Source organism: Aotus nancymaae, unplaced genomic scaffold, assembly GCF_030222135.1.
Source record: "Aotus nancymaae isolate 86718 unplaced genomic scaffold, 86718_ANA_hifiasm-v0.15.2.pri h1tg000009l, whole genome shotgun sequence".
Lineage (NCBI taxonomy): Eukaryota > Metazoa > Chordata > Mammalia > Primates > Aotidae > Aotus > Aotus nancymaae.
In genome coordinates this window covers 13,536,880-13,559,716 of record NW_026988420.1, presented here as the reverse complement: position 1 = coordinate 13,559,716, position 22,837 = coordinate 13,536,880, and the positions used below count along the sequence as shown (strand labels likewise).

General features: G+C 36.3%; 1 protein-coding gene and 1 non-coding gene across 3 annotated transcripts in view; both read right to left on the bottom strand.

The window, feature by feature from the left end:
• The window catches only part of FNDC3A (fibronectin type III domain containing 3A), a 193,494-nt gene extending 171,021 nt beyond the window's left edge, over positions 1–22,473 (bottom strand). The window contains exon 1 of one of the 2 annotated variants that reach the window (XM_012465127.3): positions 22,205–22,473. The gene's annotated coding sequence lies outside the window, so the exon portion shown is untranslated. Of the gene's footprint in view, positions 1–21,480; positions 21,738–22,204 lie in introns of those variants that run through there. The other variant, XM_012465128.2, reaches the window with a different exon arrangement.
• On the bottom strand, positions 10,334–10,440 carry LOC135273878 (U6 spliceosomal RNA). The gene has a single exon (XR_010341667.1). It is a non-coding gene; the product is annotated as a U6 spliceosomal RNA (small nuclear RNA).
• Positions 22,474–22,837: the final 364 nt, after the last annotated feature.

The window sequence follows — 22,837 nt, the reverse complement described above, 5'->3', positions numbered from 1 at the left end:
AACTTTTCCAGCCTCTACCCATTATGCAGTTCCAAAGCAACTTCCACATTTTTAGGTACTTGTTATAGCAGTTCCCCATTTCTCAGTACCAATTACTGTCTTACTCGACTTAGGCTACTATAGCAAAATACCATAGTCTGGGTGCTTTAAACGAGACATGATTTTTAAGTTATGGAGGCCAAGATGTCCAAGATCAGCATGCTAGCACGGTTGGCTTTTTCATGAGAGCCCTCTTTCTGGCTCTCAGATGGCTATCTTCTCCTCCTATCCATAAGGTAGAGAGCATTCGAGCTCGGGTCGGGTCTCTTCTTCTTCTTACAAGGACACTAATCCGATCATGGGGACCCACCCTCAGGACCTCATCTAAGTCAAATTATCTCCAAAGGGTCCACCTCCAAATACTGTCATATTGGTGGTTAGGGCTCAACATATGAATTTTGAGGGGTACACAAACATTCAGTTCATAACACTATTAGGTGCTTTCTCATTCAGTTGCTGCCATAATTCTTAATCCATTCTTGTTTCCTTACACATGTATTCTGCTAGTTTTCTTCCTTAACCTTATTATTCATATCCATTAATTCCACCTAGATTTGTTATATATGTGATGACAATAGCTTAGACCTAGAAACTAAGGTAAATAGCTCATGAGAATAAGCTTGGCCTGAGGTTTGAAACTTCAGCTATTTTTGTCTAAAAAACATGTAGGAAAATGCAAAGCAGGATTACATTTTGGATTACAGCAACAGCAGAACTGAAGTACTGATAGGAAAAATATACACATTTAGATTGAAAATCCAATGTCTTTTTTTTTTTTTGAGACAGAGTCTCACTCTTGTTGCCCAGGCTGGAGTGCAATGGCATGATCTCAGCTCACTGCAACCGCTGCCTCCTGGCTTCAAGCAATTCTCCTGTCTCAGCCTCCTGAGTAGCTGGGATTATAGTCACCTGCCACCACACCAGGCTAATTTTTTGGATTTTTAGTAGAGATGGGGTTTTGCCATGTTGGCCAGGCTGGTCTGGAACTCCGGACCTCAAGTGATCCGCCCACGTAGGCCTCCCAAAGTACTGGGATTACAGGTGTGAGCCACTGCCGCCTGGCCGAAATACAGTGTCTTTTGATGTGGTTTTATTGACGTGTCTATTAAAACTATAGGTTTCCAGAGCCATATCTGAAACCACAAGCCTACCATATGCAGTTGCTCCTTGGTTTCTACAGGGGATTGGTTCCAGGATCCCCAAAGATGCCAAAATCCACAAAACTTTAAGCTCCTAATATAAATGGCATAGTATTTGCATATAACCTGTGCACATTCTCCTGTATAATTTAAATCATCTCTTCTATAAGACTTATAATACCTAATACAATATAAATGCTATGTAAATAGTGTTACTGTATTGTTTAGGGAATTACAAGAAAAGGTCTATACATATTTAGTACAGATGCAACAATCCATTTTTTTCCAAATATTTTCGATCCATGGTTGATTAACTCCATGGATGTGGAACTCCCAGAAATGGAAGGCTGACTGTACTCCAGAATTTTAGTCATTTAACTCTAGAATTTAGGAGTATTTAAAAATATACATATGAACAAATGTTAGGTAAAAATATCAAAATTACAGTAGCAATTGTAAGAAGATGGTGAGATTATGGTAACCCATTTTCTCTATTTCTCAAGGTAATATGGATATGATTTACTGTGGGGAACGTTCCCGTGTGAGGCCCCTCGTAATCCGGGCCTCGCCAGATGGTGAGCTTGATCCCGGACACAGTTTCCCACTGAAGGCAGTCGAGCTATGGGAAAGCAGGAGCTGAGAGATGGATGATTCTAAAGAAAGATTTACTAGACGGGGCATGACAACTTTGTGGTTATGGGAGACAATGTGCCCATTTTTCGGTTCCTGTCTTTGACTTGATGTATGACTCTGTTTACCAAGTATTGTTTAGCCTTGTACCTATTTTTGTGACTGCTGTTAACAAAGATAATGGTTTTAGGGTTTAGCTTGTGATTCTTGTAGATTGTTAACTATATAATTATATGTTCTTGTACTAAAGATAATGAGCCCCTTCTGCTACCTTTTATTGCACCTGATTGTGTAACTTTGTTTACTAGTATTTTATCTCTTACTCAAGATTGTAACCCTGAAACTTTCTGTTCCTCTTACTGTATGCACTATACAACAGCACACTGACGTCAGCTACCGTAAGCTGAAGATATATATTGGGACCCTGTGCACAAATAAAGTTCCTGCCTAAGCATTGCCTATTCAGCCCTCCAGACCCCATCTGTCTGTCTTTCTTTTCTTCCGTGCACTACCCCATCTAGTTTGGGACCCTCTCGTAGGTCGAGAAGCCCCGGCAGACGTGCCGTCCCCAACAATTTACACTACCATCAATTTTTTAAATTATTTTTTTAATATATATTTTATTGCGTTTTAGGTTTTGGGGTACATGTGAAGAACATCCAAGATAGTTGCATAGGTACATACATGGCAATGTGGTTTGCTGCCTTCCTCCCCATCAATCTGGCATTTCTCCCCATGTTATCCCTCCCCAACTCCCCACCCCCAGCTGTCCCTCTCCTAGTTTGCCCCCACAGACCCCAGTGTGTGATGCTCCCCTCCCTGTGTCCATGTGTTCTCTTTGTTCAACACCCACCTATGAGTGAGAACATGCGGTGTTTGATTTTCTGTTCTTGTGCCAGTTTGCTGAGAATGATGGTTTCCAGGTTCATCCACGTCCCTACAAAGGACACAAACTCATCATTTTCTATGGCTGCATAGTATTCCATGGTGTATATGTGCCACATTTTCCCTGTCCAGTCTATCATCAATGGGCATTCACCACCATCAAAATTTTGATTTAAAAATTAATAGTCTTAAAAAGCCACAAGTAATCACACATATCTGGCTTCTCAACCATCTAAGTACCCTTTCAGAAGAATTTAAATAAATTTTGCTTGAACTTGGACATTATCCAAATTACTAATTTATTTCATGAACTGATATCCTAAAATGTACTTTTCCAATTTAGATTTCTATTTCATTTTTAATTCTTGGATTTTTTATCTTCTAAACTTGACTATATTAGACTAAAAAAAGGTATTTGAAATAATTTGTGGTGAAATTTCCTGAGATGAAAGTCATGGGAAGCCCTCTGTGAAATTATCCTATCATTTCTTATCAGAAACCTAAAACAAGTATTTCATAGATTATATTTAACAATAAGAACAGGATATTAGGTTACTTTATATTTTTGCCAAGACTAATTCTTTGAATTACCTTCTTTGATATCAACTGTACTACAGAAAAATGGCTCTTAAAAATATAATTATATGCATTTCAGTTCACCTTAAATTTCCATATGTTAATGTGAAATTTTATGAAGACGTAATAGGCAATCTTGCTTTTTTCTTCTAGATTTATAAAAGAAATGTTTATTGGTAGAGAAAGTAAGAAGGGGAAAGGATGGGAAGAAGACAGTGCTATGAATCATTTTCAATGACAGATATTAAATTTAAAAAAAACTTTTTATAATTCAAAACATTTATGCTTAATCCAGTTCCTTTTCTTTCTCTCCCCCATGCTCACTTTTTTCATTTCTTTGGATATTGGAAGTAGAAAAGAAACAGTGTAAGATTTGGTACAAAAACAGGCTGTAACTAAGTGTTATGCCAAAAAAAAAAAAAAAAAAAAAAATCGGTCCTCAATTAAGAAATAGGCTACTTTGCAGTATTTTTTTAGAATTCAGATATATCTGAAAGTTTAAAAAAAGAAATAAGTATAAAGGCCTTTGATCCTTGCCAGTGGCTCATGACTGTAATCCCAGCACTTTGAGAAGCTGGAGCAGGAGGACCACTTGAGCCCAGGAGTTTAAGACCAGCCTGGGCAACATATTGAGACCTTATTATTATTTGTTTTGAAGTCAGATATAATTGGAAAATATTTTCCCACTGAACACTGTAGTAAGTGATGATTTAGTTCTCAGATCATGCTGTAAATTAACTTTTAAATTAACTATTAAATTAACCTTTATCTTTCTTAAAACCTTTTATTGTGGAAAATTCTAAACATACACCAATGTAAACATAATGTATAGAATGACCCCATGTACTCATCACCCAGCTTCCACTCACGATCAGTCTAGTTTCATCTATACCCCACTTTCTCTCTTGTAGTATTGTGAACACATCTAGGACATTCCAAAACTTCATTTGCAAATATTTCAATATGTATCTCTGAAAGAACTCCTTTTAAAAACATAATTACAAACCGTTATCATACACACACTTTAATAATTCCTTAAATCATCAAATATGTAGTCAGTATTCAAATTTTGCATTGTCTTGTTAATTTTTATTAAAATTTGTTTGAATCAGGATTCATATTAGATGCGCATTTGCCACGTCTTTAAAAATCTCTTTTAATCTAAGTAATATCCATTTGATTGTCATGACTTTAATAATGTTTTAAAAGCAAGTGATTTTTTTTATTTCTGAAGACCACATTAATCTTTTTATTTATTTCTGAAAAAATCAGTAACTTGTATCTGTTCTTAAAACTGACTTTAACTAGATCATATATAACTGATGAATCCTTTCATTTGGTTCTATGAAGAGACAATCAATGGAGGTAAAGAACATTAACAAGATCACACTTTAATATCCAATTTTAATTTGATTAGAAAAATCTCAATTACCCAATTTCTAAGATTAACAAATGTATTATCCATCTAATGAAACACAGTTTTCTATATTTTTACTCATAATTGCTGTTAAAATACTAAAACTCTATTACCATCTACCGTTATTTTGTCTAAGAGCACATTCTGAGCACATTTCACTCTCTTGATCAAAAATATAAAAAGGGGTAATGGAAGGATTTTATATTATGATAGTTTTTTTAATCTACAGAAAAGCTGAAATAACTGAACAGTAAACACTCATATACTTGTCACCTAGGTTCTAAAATTGACATGTTTTAATTGCATATAATTCTCTAGTGATCTTTTCTTAATGCACTTCAAAGTAGCAGACATCAGTATACTTCACCTCTAAACGCTTCTGGCATGTGCAACTAGCATTCAGTATTTTAGGTATTTAAAAAAAAGTTCACATATGATGAAATGTACAAATCTTCATTAAAAAATTCTTTTTGCCAAACTCCTTTTACCAGAAATGTACAAATCTTAAGTGTGCTATCATATGAGATTTTTAAAAATGAAACTACTGTAAGTATCTAAAAATCTAAAGTCTTATTGTTGCTTAAGACCACCACTTTCAAATCCTGGTATGTATCAGAATCACCTGCAGGGATTATTAAAACAGATTCCTGAACCACACACCGAGGAATTCAATTCAATGCCCAGTAAATCACATTTCTAATAAGTTTCCAGGTTAGGCTGATGTGGCTAGTCTCTGGACCATATAAATCTAAGACTACACAAATTTTTACATTAAGTACTAACTGATAATAAGGATTTAGTTGATAACAATGTAAGGTATATACTTCATTCTTGAAGGCCTCATCCTAGATGTGAATACATTCTTATCCTTGAACTAGAAACAGATAAAAATACTGACCTAAGGATAAAAGTATTTGTAAAGGAATCAAGTTTGATGAAGAATTTTTAATTGCTTTTGGATATTACGGTCAAATCAATATACTAGGAGAGTATGATATACTATCCTCAGATTGAAATTGCTATTTCCTATAGATTAAAAAAAGTTGAAACTATCACATACTCTTGGGAAATGGCAGAGTAATGAGTTAAAGCTATTAAACAAACATGCGCCAAGTAGTTATCATAAATACTTGGTTGGTACCAAAGTAATTGCAGTTTTTGCCATTACTTTTAATGGTGCAAATGGTACTTTTAATTGAAAGCAATGGCAAAAACCACAATTACTTTTGCACCAACCTAATACAATGTGTCACCTACTCTTGGTTTTTGAAATAGCTTTACTGAGGTATAACTGACATATATCAAATTGCACATGTTTAAAGTGTACAATTTGATAAATTTTGACAAATAAATACACTTGTGAAACTATAACCATAATCAAGATAATGAACTTACCAGTCATCCCTCAAATTTTCCTACTAACCATTTGTAAACTGGAGCCTTTGCATTTCCATGACTAATGATGTTGTTTTCATGTGCTGATTTGCCAACCAGGTATATTTTTGGTTGAATATTTGTTGGATTATTTTGCCCATTTAGTTACTAGACTGTTTTCTTATTATTACATTTTGATAGTGCTTTATGCATTCTGGATAGCAGTCCTTTACCAGAAAAGTGATTTACAAATATTTTTCTCCCAGCCTGTGGCTTGCTTTTATATTCTCTTACCAATGTCTTTCCAAGAGAAGTTTTAAATTATGATAAAGTATAATTTACGAATTTGTCATTTTGTGAATGGCACTTTCGATGCTGTACCTAAGAAATCTTCGCCTAATGAAAGGTTAGAGAGATTTTCTCCTACGTTTTATTTAACAAATTTCAATGTTTTAGGCTTTACATTCTTTCTACTTGTTTTACTAATTATTGAGAAGGGTACTAAAATCTCTGCTAAAATTACATACTTGTGTACAGACAATCCCCAACTTGCGATGGTTCAACTTACAATTTTTGGACTTTACTATGAAGCAAAAGATACACACATTCAGTAGAAACCATATATCAAGTATCCATACAACCATTCAGTTTTCCACTTTCAGTAGAGTTTGATAAATTACATGAGACATTCAACACTTTATTACAAAATAGGCTTTGTGTTAGATGATTTTGTTCATCAACCATATGATAATGTAAGTGTTCTGAGCACATTTAAGATAGGCTAGGCTAAGCTACAATGTTCAGTAGGTTAGGTGAATTAAATGCATTTTTGACATATTATTAACTTACTATGGGTTTATTGAGACATAACTCCATCACGAATTAAAGAACATCTGTATTTCTCTTTAAAGTTCTAGCATACATTAAGAAATACTCTCTTCTTTTTTTTTTGAGACAGGGTCTTGCTGTGTCACTAAGCTTGAGTGCAGTGGTGTGAGCATAGCTCACTGCAGCCTCAACCTCCCAGGTTCAAGGAATCCTCCCACCTCATCCTTCCTAGTAGCTGAGACTACAGGTGTGTGCCACCACATCCAGCTAACTTTTGTATTTTTTGTAGAGACAGAGTTTCACCACATTGCCCAGGCTGGTCTTGACCTCCTGGACTCAAGTGATTCACCCCCTCAGCCTCCAAAGAGCTGAGATTACAGGCGTGAGCCACTGCGCCCAGGCAAGTTCCTATATTAGATACATAAACATTCAGAATTGTATGCCCTCTTAATTAATCCCTTTGTTATTATGAAATAATCCTCTTTATCCCTGGTAATAATTATTTGTTCTGTAACCTAACTTCTGATTTAACTTAGTGATCTCAGTTTTATTTTGGATAGTGTCAGCATGGTATTATCTTTTTCCTTTCTTTTAACTTACTTAAATTGGATTTCTTGTAGATGTGATATGTTTAGGTCTTAATTTAAAAAAACTGAATCCAACAATCCCTGACTTTTAACTGTGGTGTTTAGGCCATTTATGTTAATGTGATTGTTGATATGACTGGATTTACATCACTATCTTGCTGTATGTTTGAAATGTTCTTTGTCCCCTTTTTCCTCTCTAACTGCTTCATTTTGAATTATTTCCTATTATATCATCTCCTCTCTCTTGTTGATTTATAGGCTACAACTCTTTGTTACTTGAGTCGTTTCTTTAGAGTTTACAATATGTGTCTTTTCTTATTATTGTCTACCTTCAAGTAATATACTACTTTAGGAATATGTATCAGAACCTTATAACAATAAATCTGCAATTTATCTGGGATTTTTGCTATTATTATTGTATATTTTACCTTTACATGTTTTAAACCTCACAATAATTGTCATCACTTTTTAGAGGGTTGGAGGGGAGGACAGGGTTTCTATTGCCCAGGCTGGAATGCAGTGGGGTGATCTCAGCTCACTGTAATCTCTGCCTCCTGGGTTCAAGTGATCCTCCCAACTCAGCCTCTGAAGCAGCTGTGACTACAAGCACACACCACCACGCCTGGCTAATTTTTGTTTGTTTGTTTGTTTTTTGGAGAGACGGGGTTTTACCATGTTGCCCAGGCTGGTCTCAAACTCCTGAGCTCAAGCAATCTGCCTGCCTTGGCCTCCCAAAGTGCTGGGATTACAGGCTACCACACATGGCAACTGTTATCATTTTTATGTTAAATAGCCATTTGTCTTTTAAAGATATTTATATAATAATTTTTTTCTAAATCTTATATATTTGCCCAGGTAGTTACCATCTCCAGTACTCTGAATTCCTTGTGACCAAGCTTTCATGTGGTTTAATTTTCCTCCTGCTTGAAGGACTCTATTTATCATGTCTTTTAGTTCAGGATTGAAAGTGATCAATTCTTTCAGCTTTTGTAAATTTGAAATCTTTATTTTGCCTCTCTTTTGAAAGATAGTTTGACTGGGTAAAAAGTCCTAGGTTGACAGCTTTTATAAAAAAATGTTTTAAAGATATTGCTTCATTGTCTTCTAGCTTACATTGTTTCTACTGAGAGATCTGATGTCATCCTTATCTTTGTTCTGTTTTTCTTTGGCTACTTTTAAGATTTCTCTTTATCATTTATTTTAAGTGACTTGATTATGATGTGTCTTAGTAGAGTTGTATTCATCTTTCTTATGGTTATTGTGCTTATTGGTTTATAGTTTATATCTACTTTGGAAAATGACCATTATTTCGAAGGCTTTTTCAGTTCTCCAAATTCTCTTCTGTTTCTTCTGTGCATTATTTTGGATAGTTTCTATTGCTTTATCTTCATGTAAACTAACCTTTCCTTTGACAAAGTCTAACATGTCATTAATCACATGTAGTATATCTTTGACACATAATTTTAATCTAGACAGTATCTCTACTTAACATATTCAATCTTTTTGTTAGTTTCTCCAACAGTCATAACTGTTTTAATGATTATTATCATCAATATCATTTAAAGGCCAATCTGAAGTGATTAATTTTTCTCAATATGGTTTGTATTTTCTTGCTTTGTTGCAGATTCAGTAATCTGAACTGAATGTAAGATACTGTGAACTTTATCTTTTTGGCTATTGGATATTTTTGTATTCCTATAAATAATCTCAAGATTTGTTCTAAGATGTGGCTAAGGGACTACGACATAGTTTGATCCTTTGGGACTTGGTTTTAACATGGTTAGGCAAGAACAGAGTTGCATTTAATCTGTAACTATTACCCACTACTAATGCAAAACCCTCCAGAGTACTCCACTGAATGCCTTATGAATTATCAGGCTTTCTGTTCTAGCTAGTGGAAACAGGCTCTTCTGGCCCTGTGTGAGCTTGGATACTGTTCTATACAATCTTTTTGGTTGGCTCTTTTCCAGCCCTGGGTACTTTCTTTAAATGTATATGTTTATCAGTACTTTGCTGAACACTTAGGGTTTTCAAGTCTGATAGCTTTAAGTTATAAATTACTCACTCACCCAGACTGGAGTGCAGTGGCACAATCATGGCCCACTGCAGGCTCCTGAGCTTAAGTGATTCTCCCACCTCAGCCTCCAAAGTAGCTGGGACTACAGCTATGTGTCACCATGCCTGGCTTGCTTGCTTACTTACTTATTATTTAGTAAAAACAAGTTCTTGCTGTGTTACCCAGGCTGGTCTCAAATTTCTGAGATCAAGCAATCTTCCCACCTCAGCCTCCCAAAGTCCTGGGATTATTAGGTGGGAGCCACACAGCACCTAGCCATACTACAAGCTTTTAAATTACAAATTACTACATTTTGGTTTTTATCATTCTCATATGCAACTTAGTTTCTGAAGAAGGTTGTTTAACCCTGTAGTGTATAATGATGCATATCTGCAATAACAATATTTTTGGCTTTAACTGTTGCTAAAGGTATTCATAAACATTCCAATTTTGCTTGGATATTGTACATTTCATCAGTGATGTACTGTTCATGAATTTATGCTTTGGGATGGGGAGTTCTGTAAATGCCTATTAAGTCCACTTAATCCAGAGCTGAGTTCAAGTCCTTAATATCCTTGTTAATTTTCTATCTTGCTGATCTAATATTGACAGTGGGTGTTAAAGTCTCCCACTATTATTGTGTGGGAGTCTAAGTCTCTTTGTAGGTCTCTAAGAACTTGTTTTATGAATCTGGGTGCTCCTGTATTGGGTGCAATAGTTAGCTCTTCTTATTGCATTGATTCCTTTGCCATTATGTAATGTCCTTCTTTGTCTTTTTTGATCTTTGTTGGTTTAAAGTCTGAAAAATGTGGAACTCTTCATGAATTTGCGTGTCATCTTTGCGCAGCGGCCACACTAATCTTCTCTGCATCATTCCAATTTTAGCATATGTGCTGCCAAAGCAAGCACAAATTTATGCTATTTAAATGTTACAGTGTATTTTTGTGTAAGTTCAATAACATTTTTATATATAGGGCAGTGATTATAGCTATAGTTTTGTAGTGTAATAGGTCAAACCATATGAAATTGCCACTGAGGTAAAAACCTTTAAAATATCAACAATTTAACCTAATGAAAGTATTCATACACTTACAAAGAAATCAATAATTTACACAGACTGTTAGCAACAAATTTACTATAACTTATTTATCTTATTCTTCTCCAATCCCATATCCACTGGAAAGAAGGAAAGGGTATTATGCCCCCTAAGTGAAAAAAGGTTTAAAAGGGAAGGGAGCATTCAGAGCCACTGTCCTTACCCTTCTTAGTCAGATATACTAAATTTAAATTAAATTCAGCATTTAGGAAATACAGTCCCCATTGTCCCACTAACAAATTATACCTTAATACTAACATGAAAATCTTGTTAAAACAGACTTCAAAAGAAATCTTGATCAAGATGATACTTCCAGTCAGGAAACTATGGGAACAAGAGAGAAAGAATTGCTTCCAAGAAACCAACCCCAATCCATTAAAGGACTGATAGTGTGCACATAGATCAGTTTTTCTTTTTCTTTTTGTTTTTGAGACAGTTTCCCTGACGAGATCTCGGCTCACTGCAACCTCTGTCTTCCAAGTTCAAGCAATTCTCCGACCTCAGCCTCTCGAGTAGCTGAGATTACATGCACCTGCCACCATGCCTGGCTAATTTTGTATTTTTAGTAGAGACAGCGTTTCTCCATCCATGTTGGTCAGGCTGGTCTTGAACTCCCAACCTCAGGTGATCTGCCCACCTCAGCGTCCCAAAGTGCTGGGATTACAGGCACGAGCCAGCCTTTTCTTTTTAAGTAACATCTACTTAAGTTCCACATATAGCTTTAGGTGTCTAGTGTCTGTGGAACACACAGGCTACCCTTTAGAGCCAAAAGGCAACTACACCTGGGACAATCCTATTTTAACCTCCAAATATTTTACAGTTATTTTTAAGAAGTATTATATAAGACTTTAGTTTTTGTATTAGAGATTAACTTTGCTCTTGTAGAACTTCAAATTCTTGGTTATATCTACCAGTGTGAACTTGGACTGAAGACTAAACCTGCAGTTTCTGTAATTTTTCTGGCCACAGTAACACACTGGCAACTAAATTCACAACAGAAAGCCTCTAAACATACTCATCTTCCCTCATCTTCTTTTTAAAAAAATCTTCCTTCTCTTTATTTTCCTCTCAAGCTTCTGATTTCTCTCTTGACCTCTATCATTAACTGTCTTAAAATATTAAGTTCTAATATTAAAGGTAAGGATCAAAATATCCAGACATATGGGTCTTGAAAACAATTACATTCGATATTATAACTTGAAAAGGGTTTTTACAACAGAAACTCTGAAAATAAAAAGCACTTTGTCTTGTTTGAGTTGTGGTTATAGAGGTTACAAATCACTAGTAAAATTCTCACTTTTTTCACCCACTTTAACATGGCTTCAGATCTAATACTATTCTGAAACTGCTATTTCTAAAAACACCAATGACTTCAGACACCAACTGGGAAGCTTCTGCAAGTGCTATTAAAAATTACACAGGGAAAACAGACATAAATCAAAACTGTCCACCTAGAAGGAATGGTCCTAATCAGGACCAATCATAACAAAGCCTCACATGTGTTGTTATGTTTGTTACATTACAAAGGCTGTACTTGCTTATACCTGAAAATATACATACAAACATTATTTTTAACTCTTTCCTAATCCCTAATCCAACTTCTATTTCTATAGCTAATGACTGTGTTGTACCCTTCCAGTCTTTTTCTCTGCACTTACCTGTATATTAGGTTTTCTGGTATTGGGTGCTACATAAACGAAATTACATATACTTTTCTGTACCGTATCTGTGTGTGTGTGTGTGTGTGTGTGTGTGTGTGTGTGTATGAATTGTGTCTTTGTATATGTATTATATTGTATCTTGCCCTTTCATGTAAAATATCTTGAGAAGTACATCTATATCTATTTCATGTTTTTTCATTAGGTTTCCTGGGATTGGGTGTTATATAAACAAAATTACATGCACTGCTTTTGGGTAATTGTATTTGTGTGTATGTGTGTGTATGAATTGTGCCTTTGTGTATGTATTATACTGTATCTTGCCCTTTCATGTCAAATATCTTGAGAAGTACATCTATATCTATTACATGTTTTTTCATAAGTATCTAATATTGTAGTGTAACGGCACACCATAATTTAACTGTTCTAATGATGACCTTATTACTTCCAGTTTTCCTTCATACATTTCCTCCTCTGCATGGAATAATCATGTAATACTTTTTTTTTGTTTGTTTGTTTTTGAGACAGAGTCTCACTGTGTCGCCCAGACTGGAGTGCGGTGGTGCAATCTCAGCTCACCGCAACCTCTGCCTCCCAGGTTCAAGCAATTCTCATGCCTCAGCCTCCCAAGTAGCTGGGACCACAGGCGCCCGTTACCACACCCTGCTAATGTTTTTTGTATTTTTAGTAGAGATGGGTTTCATGTTGGCAAGGCTGGTCTTGAACTCCTGACCTCGTGATCTGCCCGTCTCAGCCTCCCAAAGTGCTGGGATTACATGAGCCACGGCACCCAGCTCTGCATGGAATAATCATGTAATACTCTCCGTGAACATATGATAGTATTTCTTTATTACAGACATATAGAAATAAGACTTCGGGTTTAGGAGAATGTACATTTAAAATGGACAGATACTGCTAAAATTTTCTCTTATAGAGATGATACTATTTATACTCGGTTCAATAGTATTTATTCAAAACTTAACAGGCTACCAATATTTCTACTTCTATAAATTTCCTGCTTACATTCTTTCCCATTTTCTATCAGTTATCTTTTTCATATTGTATACCTCGAATATTAATTTTGTTTATTACATGTGGAATATATTATCCCAGTCAATTGCTTGCCTTCCTTTTTAAATGGCATCTAAGTTTGATGTCTCACTTAAAAGGCCTTCTCTACTCAAAAATTTTTTATTTATCAACATTTAGTCCACCTGCAACTTAGTTTTGAGAGTGTCACGAAGTGGGTACCTATCTTTATTTCAATTAGACAGTCAATTGTCCCACACCCTTTATAGACTAGTACTTCCATTAATCACTCATTTATCCTACAAATCTTTATCCATAAATCTTCTCCTGAATTTATTCTGTTTGATCAGGATGCCTGTTCCTACTCCAAATTCTCATTTTAATTGTCATTTTATAATGTTTTGATCTTTAATGGGGATATTCACATTTATTATACTTCTTTTTGAAATTTACTTAGCCATTCTTGTGCATGCTCCCTTCTCAAAACTTGAACCATCAGTTTATCAAATTCCATTTTTAAAATCCTGTTGAATTTTTGATTAGAACTATATTGACTTTATAGAATAATTTAGTAAAAGCTGCCATTTTTATAGCATTAAGTTGACACATTCAGGAATATTCCTCCATCCATTCACATCTTTTTGTAGTTTCCTTCACATAGCTATTACACATTTTAAAATCTGAAGTTTTTATAATTTAAGGTGCTACTTCTTATTGCTGTATTTCATAGTTGGTTATTGTTGATATATAAGAAGGCTAATGAATTTTCTAAGTTTATCTTAGAGCCAATCAGCTTACTGAAAATTTTTTAACTCAAATCATTTTCCATTGATTATCTTGTATTTTTTTGTTATTTGTATTTGTATTATATTTATTTGTATTTGTAAACAGTCACATTAACTCTAAATAATAATAGTGATACATTTCCCCCCTTTATTTAAACGTTAATTATTTTTCTTGTTCTTAATGTATTGCCTAAACTTTTGGACCAATGTCCTGTTCCTGTCTTTTAATGAAAGTGCTTCTACTATTACTCTATGACATTTGGTGATAATAGTATCTACCACAGAGAGTTGTTGTAAGGCTTAAGTAAAGTGATACATGTAAAGTTTTTTGCAACAACACCCAGAACATAGAAAGTGTTTAGTACCTATTAATCACACTATTTACTGAGTGCCTTTTATTTGTCAAGCACAGGGTACGCACGCATCATTGTGGAGGTCAGCAAACTAAGGCCTGTGGGCCAAATTTGGTCTGCTGCCTATTTTCATAAATGAAGTTCAACAGGAACAAGGTCATGCCCTTTGTTTATAATCTATCTATGGCTGTTTTTGTGCTCCTATAGCACAGTTTTAAGCAGCTGCAACTGAGCCCATATGGCCCATAATGCCTAAAATATTTACTATCTTCTCCTATATTAAAAAAGTTGCTGACTCCAGCAGTACTGGTCAAACTCAAGGAGTTCATAGTTGAATGGCTGACTCAGACAAGTAAAAAACATATATACACTACAGTATGATATATACAATCCAGATACTCTGCGGGTATTATGGAAACATTTGGCAGTTAAGTACTAAAAGACAGGAAAGACTCACACAAGTGGAAAGACACAAGAGATATTTTAATTATTTAAAAATAGGTATTTATTTACATATTATCTCTTATCCCATTCTGTAAATTTCTAAAGGGAAGGGAGTGTGACATTCATATTCTAAGTAGGACATTTTAAATGTTCAACAAATGACCGACAGATGAATAAATGAATGATATGCAAAACACCCGAGTGACTCAGGCATGTCTGTCAAAGTTCTAGATATAAATGTCCTATGGCAAGTGTCTTACTTGTCATGATAAATAGGATCTATCTTTTAATTCTTGTACAGCCTATATTAGGAGACAGCTACTATTACTACTACACTGTAAAATGAAGGAACCAAGGCTCATACAGGTAAAGTAGCACACTCATGTTTCTATACAGCCAGTATGAGCAGAAGTCAAGAAACAATTCTATGGCTGCCTAATGTGAAACATGTTTTCTACACTATACTACAAAGTTGTAAAGAGGTAGGAAATGATGACACAATAATAGGATATCAACAGAGTATGGACTTTAACGGACAAAGGAGATTATAATTAATGCAGCAGGAATTGTGCTGTGATTTTAATTCCTCAATCTGGAGAATGATTTGAATAATTCATGTTTTTTAAACATCCTGGAAGCAGCCTAAAAGATGGTTAGAAGGGCAGTTGCCCCTATATTTTCCCAAAGGCTACTCCGTCACACACATTAGGCCAGTTTTAGTAAGGTTCAAGTGATTAAAAAAATTTTGCTAACATACTACGGCATTTAAGGAATACCAATTTGAAGTGTCAGGAAAAGTTGATCCTAACAGTTACTAACGAAACAAAACGGTACTTCATAAACTATGAAGGTATTATGCTAAAATGGCCTTTCTAAGTATATACTGCAAATGAAAATATTACACGGAAAAAAATCAAGTCATAAGAACAAAGACATAATGAGAATATCTGTCTTCAGAAAACAAAAATAAATTAGAAAATTTAAACATAACAAAATTACAAATTATGAACTGTTTTCACTTTTTATTTAAGCAAATCTTAAGAACTGATTTTAAAGTAAATGAAATGAGTAACCTTCAAGTTATGGCTCAACAAAAGCAGTTGTTGTATATGACATACACTTCTATGAAGCAAAGCATGTAATTACTTTCTAATAAAAGTCTAAACTGTGATTTAAAATGTACTTAAATATCTGTTTAGAACCCCTAGAGAAGCAGGAAGATTTTTTTGCCTCCCAAATTATGTGTCTGTAGGTTTAGAAGACAATATATGTAAACCAATTAAAGTAATCTCTCACTGAGGAAGTAGACAGTGAAGAGAAATCCTTTAACTTTTAAAAAGTTAAAATATATATTAAAATATGGATTCTGAAGAAAGAAAAGAGATAAAACACTTTTTTCCCCAAACATTTCTGATAGAGGCTAATTAACATACACAATCTAATTTAACAAACTTAGGTAACTTTTTACACCAAAGCTTACTTCAAAGTATACATCATACTTTATATTTCTAGCAACTAGCGTGTAAGAGATCTCAAGAAGCGAGGGAGGAAGCGATATGGAAGTCAATCAGAAGTATAGGTCATCTGTAAAATGAGAATACTGCCACATATCTGGTAGGTTTGTATAGGATTTTAAAAATAAGCAAGTATAGGCCTAAAATTCAATGAGCTCAACAAGTGGATCTTATTACTATAAATACAGAAATAGTCTTCCCCTTGAAAAAAAGAAAACCATAAGGAATGCACTTTTTGTATATTTTTGCCCCACTATGGAAAGAACAGCTGAAGTTGTCTGAAACAGAAGATCAGTTTCCCTTGCAAAAAGGGACAGAGGCACTGGATACGGACTGTACTGAAAGATTAATAAGAATGGAAAGTTTTTATATGCATTCTTTTGCCAAGAAAGATGTTAAAACTTTTGAGTAAACTCAATGTTTACTGGAAACATACTATGTTTACAGAGAACTTTGGAGGATAAAGCTTGAACTCTGGTCCCTTTTTTTTAGGAAAAAAAAAAAGGGGCTGCATTGCTTCCAATATAGTAGTATTAATGTAAGCACTTTTGTGATATGTACTTTAATGCTTTTATGGTTTCCAACATCTCTGTGGGTCCTCATAATATCTGTGAGGAAAACAGAACAGGTATTATTCTCTATTTTAATGATTAGAAAACCAAGATTGCAAGAAACTAACCCAAAATCATATAGCTAATAAGTGGTGAAGTTGGAACTAAGAACTAGATTTTTGAGTCACCATCCAAGGTACTTTATCTCTTGTTTAGCAAACGGAAACAGCTGGAGGGGTGAAGCTGTTTCAAGCATTTACAAAAAAAAAAAAAAAAAAAGAAAGAAAGAGGGAGAGCATGAATTTCTTCTTAAAATAAAATTTAAAAAGTAAAAATTGTATTAAGTAGCAATTTATAAAGGCTGTTATTTAGTTCAAAAGGTTTATATTGCCTTAAAAATTATGGTAGTGTATGTACTTACTGAGTATGAAAAATGCTAATCATAAATAAAAGTACAAAAGTTAAGTTTCATGATTTTGTTTGGTTGTTCTAATGTTTTTAACAAGAAGAAAGAAACATAATTGATTCTATCCAGGTAGCTTCCCATCTTATACAACTGTACTTTTTCCAGCACCTAATACTAACCCTGATATACGGAACATACTAATGCCTGCTTAATGAAAAAATGCTCTAATGCTGTATTTTTGTTCTCTGGATGCCACAAAAAATAGAGCAGCCCCAGCCAATTGATTTGTGCAGCCACAGTCTGAGGCATCACTATTCACCTGGTAATGGCACATGAAACAGTATATTGAAGGAAACAGAACTGCCTTAGAAATATATATCTACATATTTAGAAACTTCAGAGAGATGTTTCATGTAAATTACTTTTCAAAATAGCCCATACTTATCCTTTAAATCACCATAGCTTATCTTAAAATAATCTTAATTGAAATATTTGTAAAGAGATTTTTAGGTCTTTCTTCCACGCCTTAATGTGCATATGATAAAATCTTTTCTTGATAACTCAAGCTCACCAATGTGAATATCAATTATTAGACTGTTCCATAACACAGTGATTTTTCCTGGAATAGTGCAGAATGTCCAACTGTTTATCCTTTTATTAACTCATTCTAGGCTATTTCTAAAAACAAAGTTCCCTACGGCTTGCTCCCCTGTTGTCACTTACAGACCACCAGCACCCTAGACAAAGTTTTTAAACTGCCAGCTGTGTTTTAAAAAATGTAAAACCAGCACAGGCAGTTGATATACCTAACCTTATACAAATTCTACATCAAGCCACTGTGTAGCTATTTTCACTGTAGTAAGGCCTGACTCAAAGGCTTTTCGTCTTTCACTTCCTAATTCTGAGACCTATTCTAGGCTCTTATTAGAAGTCTGGCCACAAAACAATTACAGTAGCACTTATTTCTGCATATTTTCTTTTAGTATAACGTAAGGAAAAATACATACACGATAGTCCTACAACGCACCAAACAACCATATAGACAAGATGATTGATAGAAGACATTTCACAGTATGTGCTATATGGACAATTACTTTGCCAATTATACCTAGGAGTCAACAAACTAGGCCGCCTGGCCAAATCCAGTCCACAGATGGCTTGTTTTTGTTTGGCTCTTGAGCTAACAATGTAAAATTTTACATTTTTAAAAGATTATAAAAAACAAACAAAAAAGAACATTCAACAGAGACTGTAAATGGCCTGCAAGACCTAAATATTTAATTATCTAGCACTCTACAGAGAAAGTTGGGTGACCCCTGATCTAAGCCATATAAACAAACACATATAAGCTATCCATTATACATAAAGCTTAAGCTGTTAATATGTCAAAGCTGAGGTATAGTTCTTTTAGTGATAGGTTCCTAATGATACAAACTGTCTTGTCCAGCTCTGCCTATTTTCCTCTTCTGATGCCCTGGTGTTTAAGCTAACATCTCAACCTAACTTTCTTTCTTTCTTCCTCCCAATTTCTGTGTTTGGATGCTCTCCGACTACTTATTCTACTACTACTTCCAACTCTGCCTGTGAATCTCTTTTGGAATGCCTTTCCTTTTGTTATCTAAATCCATTCTAGTTTCCTCTGACTTCCTCCAGATGCCTTCCAAGATTGTTCTAGCCCTCATAGGCTTCACTTCCCTTTAAATTCCAGTTCGTATCATACAACTTAATAATACCACATTACATTTTTTGCTAATGATACTATTAGTTTAGCATCCCCAACTAGTTTGTAAACTACTTGAAGGAAGGAAGACATCACACTATGTGTGCATCCCCAATTTAATAACATCACATCACCCTGTAAACACATGCCATCTCCCAGGTGCGTTTCTCAATCTTGGAGGAAAAAATAGCCCAAGGACTGGTAATGGGTAATAAGTGATTGGAAACATCGAAAGATGACACCCAGAAAGGAACCTGATGGAAGACCATAGGCTATACAGCAAACTTGAAAGTATACATTAAAGACAAGCAAAATCACGATAGTGGGAGGACAGAAAGGTAAGAATAAAAATATAAAAAGAGACCACTGAATAATTCTCTGAAATAAGACCAAAATATTAAGAAAATTATAAAAGCTCACAATACATGTAAAAGTACAAAATTTGCCTTTCAATATTAATGGCCACTAATTTTCCTTTAACAAGTAGCTCTTGACATTAATACACATGGGGGCCATATTTCTTGTTTTGCAATGTGATAAACTGAAGCAGTAAAAGGCTCAATGGAATAAACATGCACCATATTCTAAACCTTTGGAATTACAATATTGTGAATTTATTTGAAGTCTGCTAGCCATTGCTTAAAAACAAAAAACGAGAATCACCAATCACTTAGTTATCTGGCTAACAAAATTGGAAATAATGTGTATATCCCTACACCATTCTCAAAGACACAATCTAGATTCATTTTCTTTCAAACATGCACTAAGAATGTTTTAAAAAAAAAAAAACCCTTTTGATTACTTCATTAAATTGTATTTTAAAAATACAAGCAAATTGAAAGATGTACAAACCTTGGATGTTATGAACATTAAAAAAATACAAATGTTTTAAAACAGTAAATATTACTAAAAATGGATAAAGTATAAATTAAATGCTCTTTTCCTAAGTAAAACTATAAAAAAACAAAGAGAATATGAATCATGCATTCCCTCTTTTTTTATGGGGTTTTATAGGATCTCTCAGCCTCTAGCTATATCTGGCTGGTCAGAGAAGGGGAAGAAATTTTTAAATTAGTAATGAAATATGCTTATTATATTGCAGAAATGTGACTAGTAAAGAGTAATCATTAAATGTGTGTTAAAATAAATCAGGTCTCAATTACTCACACGGAGAGAGAAGTGAAGACACAGACGTCACCAAAAGAAGATAATCCTAGAATCAGTTTTTTTTTTAATGCTTATCATTAATTTGGGAGACACTAATCACCTTTATAACTATGCTTGACTGAGACCCGTGTTAACCAGGATTTTATTTTTCCTGAGCATTCAATAATTTGGAGGATTCAGACAAAAGGGAAAAAGAGGGAGTTAATTCAGAAGCATACAGGTGGCTAACGATAGCCAGCCTAGAATAAAAAAATTTCCAGTTAACCTACACATAGAAAACTAATAAATGACCTATGAAATAAAATAAGACAATATAGTAAAATTAATTGTGGTAGTGCTGAAAAATTTAAATATAAGATTTAATATTAACATTTTAACAAGATGTTTCTCCTGTCATCATCCCTTTTTCCCACTAACTGATGTTATTAGATAGCAAGAACTATCAGTGGGCTACAAAGCTAAAAGCAACATTTTAGGTCATATTTTACAAAAGATATAGTAAAAATCCTTCATCACTGTTTTCTGTTAGGCCCACCATCTGTCTCAGTGAGCACCTTATCTCATTACTTAAGAAAAATTAATTCAACCAAGAAAATAACCAAAAGGCAGGGGATTCAACTCACTTGAGCATTTTTGTAGGTGATACAAGATGACAGGAATTACAGAGTTAGTAAATACACAAAAACTAAGCATTTATCCAAACGCAAGATCAGAACCACAAAACTCAATTTGTTTCTGCCTAACATATGGCTCAAACTCCTGAGTGGCATATGTTTAGTACTGGAGCTGGTAACAGCATGGTGATAAAATATTATAGTAAGAGTTCAACTGTTATTTCATTCCTACAATACAGAAACACACACACTTTGGTTTCAAGAACTAAAAGCACAGACCATAGTAAGAAGCAAAATACACTGTTCAGTTTTAAAAACCCATAGAGAACACAGGATAATATCGTAAAAAGAAAAAAAAAATCTCATCAGCCTGTGGCTCTTATTTAATAGATGGTCAAACACAAAGGTGTCCAAAGAAACTTACCCAAAATCTCACAAAAAATCTCGAATTCACAATCCCTAGCACCGCCAGCAAACCATCACATTCCCCCCGCTAAACTATCCCAAGGCTTGTAACTCTGAATAAAAGAACAATTAACGACCACATCCATTAAAACAGCCCCTCTTCTGCTCGCAATTTGACAAAGAAATTATCTGTTCATTTTCCTTTACCTAACACACGACGTCGTTTCCAAAGCTGTGTCAAAAGTTCGAAGATCCAGGCTGTTAAACCGGGAGAAGACTGCAACCCGGAGTCCACCTCCCGACTGAACAGGTGGTTAACTCGCCCGGAGAGAGGAACTGCCAGGTACTGGCAGCAGCCACGCAGGATCAAACACAGAGGGCGGGTTTTCGAGGTTTTAACCCCAAGATGAGCGGGGGAAACTCTCTTCAGAAAAGCATTCAACTTCGGCCGATGCCGGGCGGCCAAAGCCGAAGGCACGGCGGTTGCTGGCCGATCCTAGCGGGAGGATTCCGCAACCGCCCCCGAGCCCGAGCCCTCTGGAGCTACGCGGCTCGCCGCGGGGAGGAGGCGGGGGACAGAGAGGAGTGGCGCCCGAGCACCCGCGCCGCCTCCCTCGTGCTAGATGCCGCCTCCTTTCGGGCTGGATGGCGCCCCCAGCCGCGCCCCCGTAAGCGCGTCCCGGCGAGGCTCGGCCCCGACAGGTGCCCGACAAGTTGACGGGTCTTGTCCCCGGTCCCACTGCCCCTGTGCCCAACAGCGCGCCCACATAAGGGAGTGGGCCGGGCCCCCCGACGGGGCCGAGCCCTGGAGGGTGCCCGGGCCCTCAGTCCCAACCTAACGGTTTCCGCGGCCCCTCATCCGGGGCGGGACGGGGTTGGGACGGTTCGGCGTCCCTCGCCTTTCGCGCAGAGGGAGTGCCCGCACTCTCACCTCCGAGTCACGCCGTTCTGAGGCAGAAGAAGGCGGCACCTCTGGCGCTTCTTCTTAGGGTTCCCGATCGTTTTGTCTCTACCTCAGCTGCAGAGTCAGCTCTCGGGGCCGCCGCGGCCGCCGGCGCGCTGACTATTGGGGTTGTTTCCCGGCAGTGACGGCGCCGCCTCAGCCCCGCTCTTCGCTCCCTCTCCGCGTAGCTCCCGCTTTCTGTTTCACCCGAGGGACCACGAACGCCGCTGCCGCCATGCTTACTACGGAGTCGAGAGGAGGAGCCCGAAATCGGCGCGCCGAGTGCGGCTGCGCGGACCCAGCTGACTGCGCCCTCGGCGGGCCAGGACCCCGCACTCCCGCCTCACGCGCGCCACGCAGGGGCTCCCTCACCGGAACGCGAGTCCCCGCGGAGCCGCTGGCGCGTGGCGGCCAAGGGGCCGCGTTCGACTCCCGGAGCGCCCACACCCTTTCGGGCTTCCGACTTTCTTCCGAGGCCCGGCTGTGCCTGGCTCTTGGTAGCATCCGCCGCGGCCAGGCTCGGAGCCACACTCAGTAAGTGGAGTTGATGGACGTTCCTAGAAGCCACTAATACAATTTTCAATTCACATTTCAAAAGGCTCCCCCTGAGACTCACCCTGT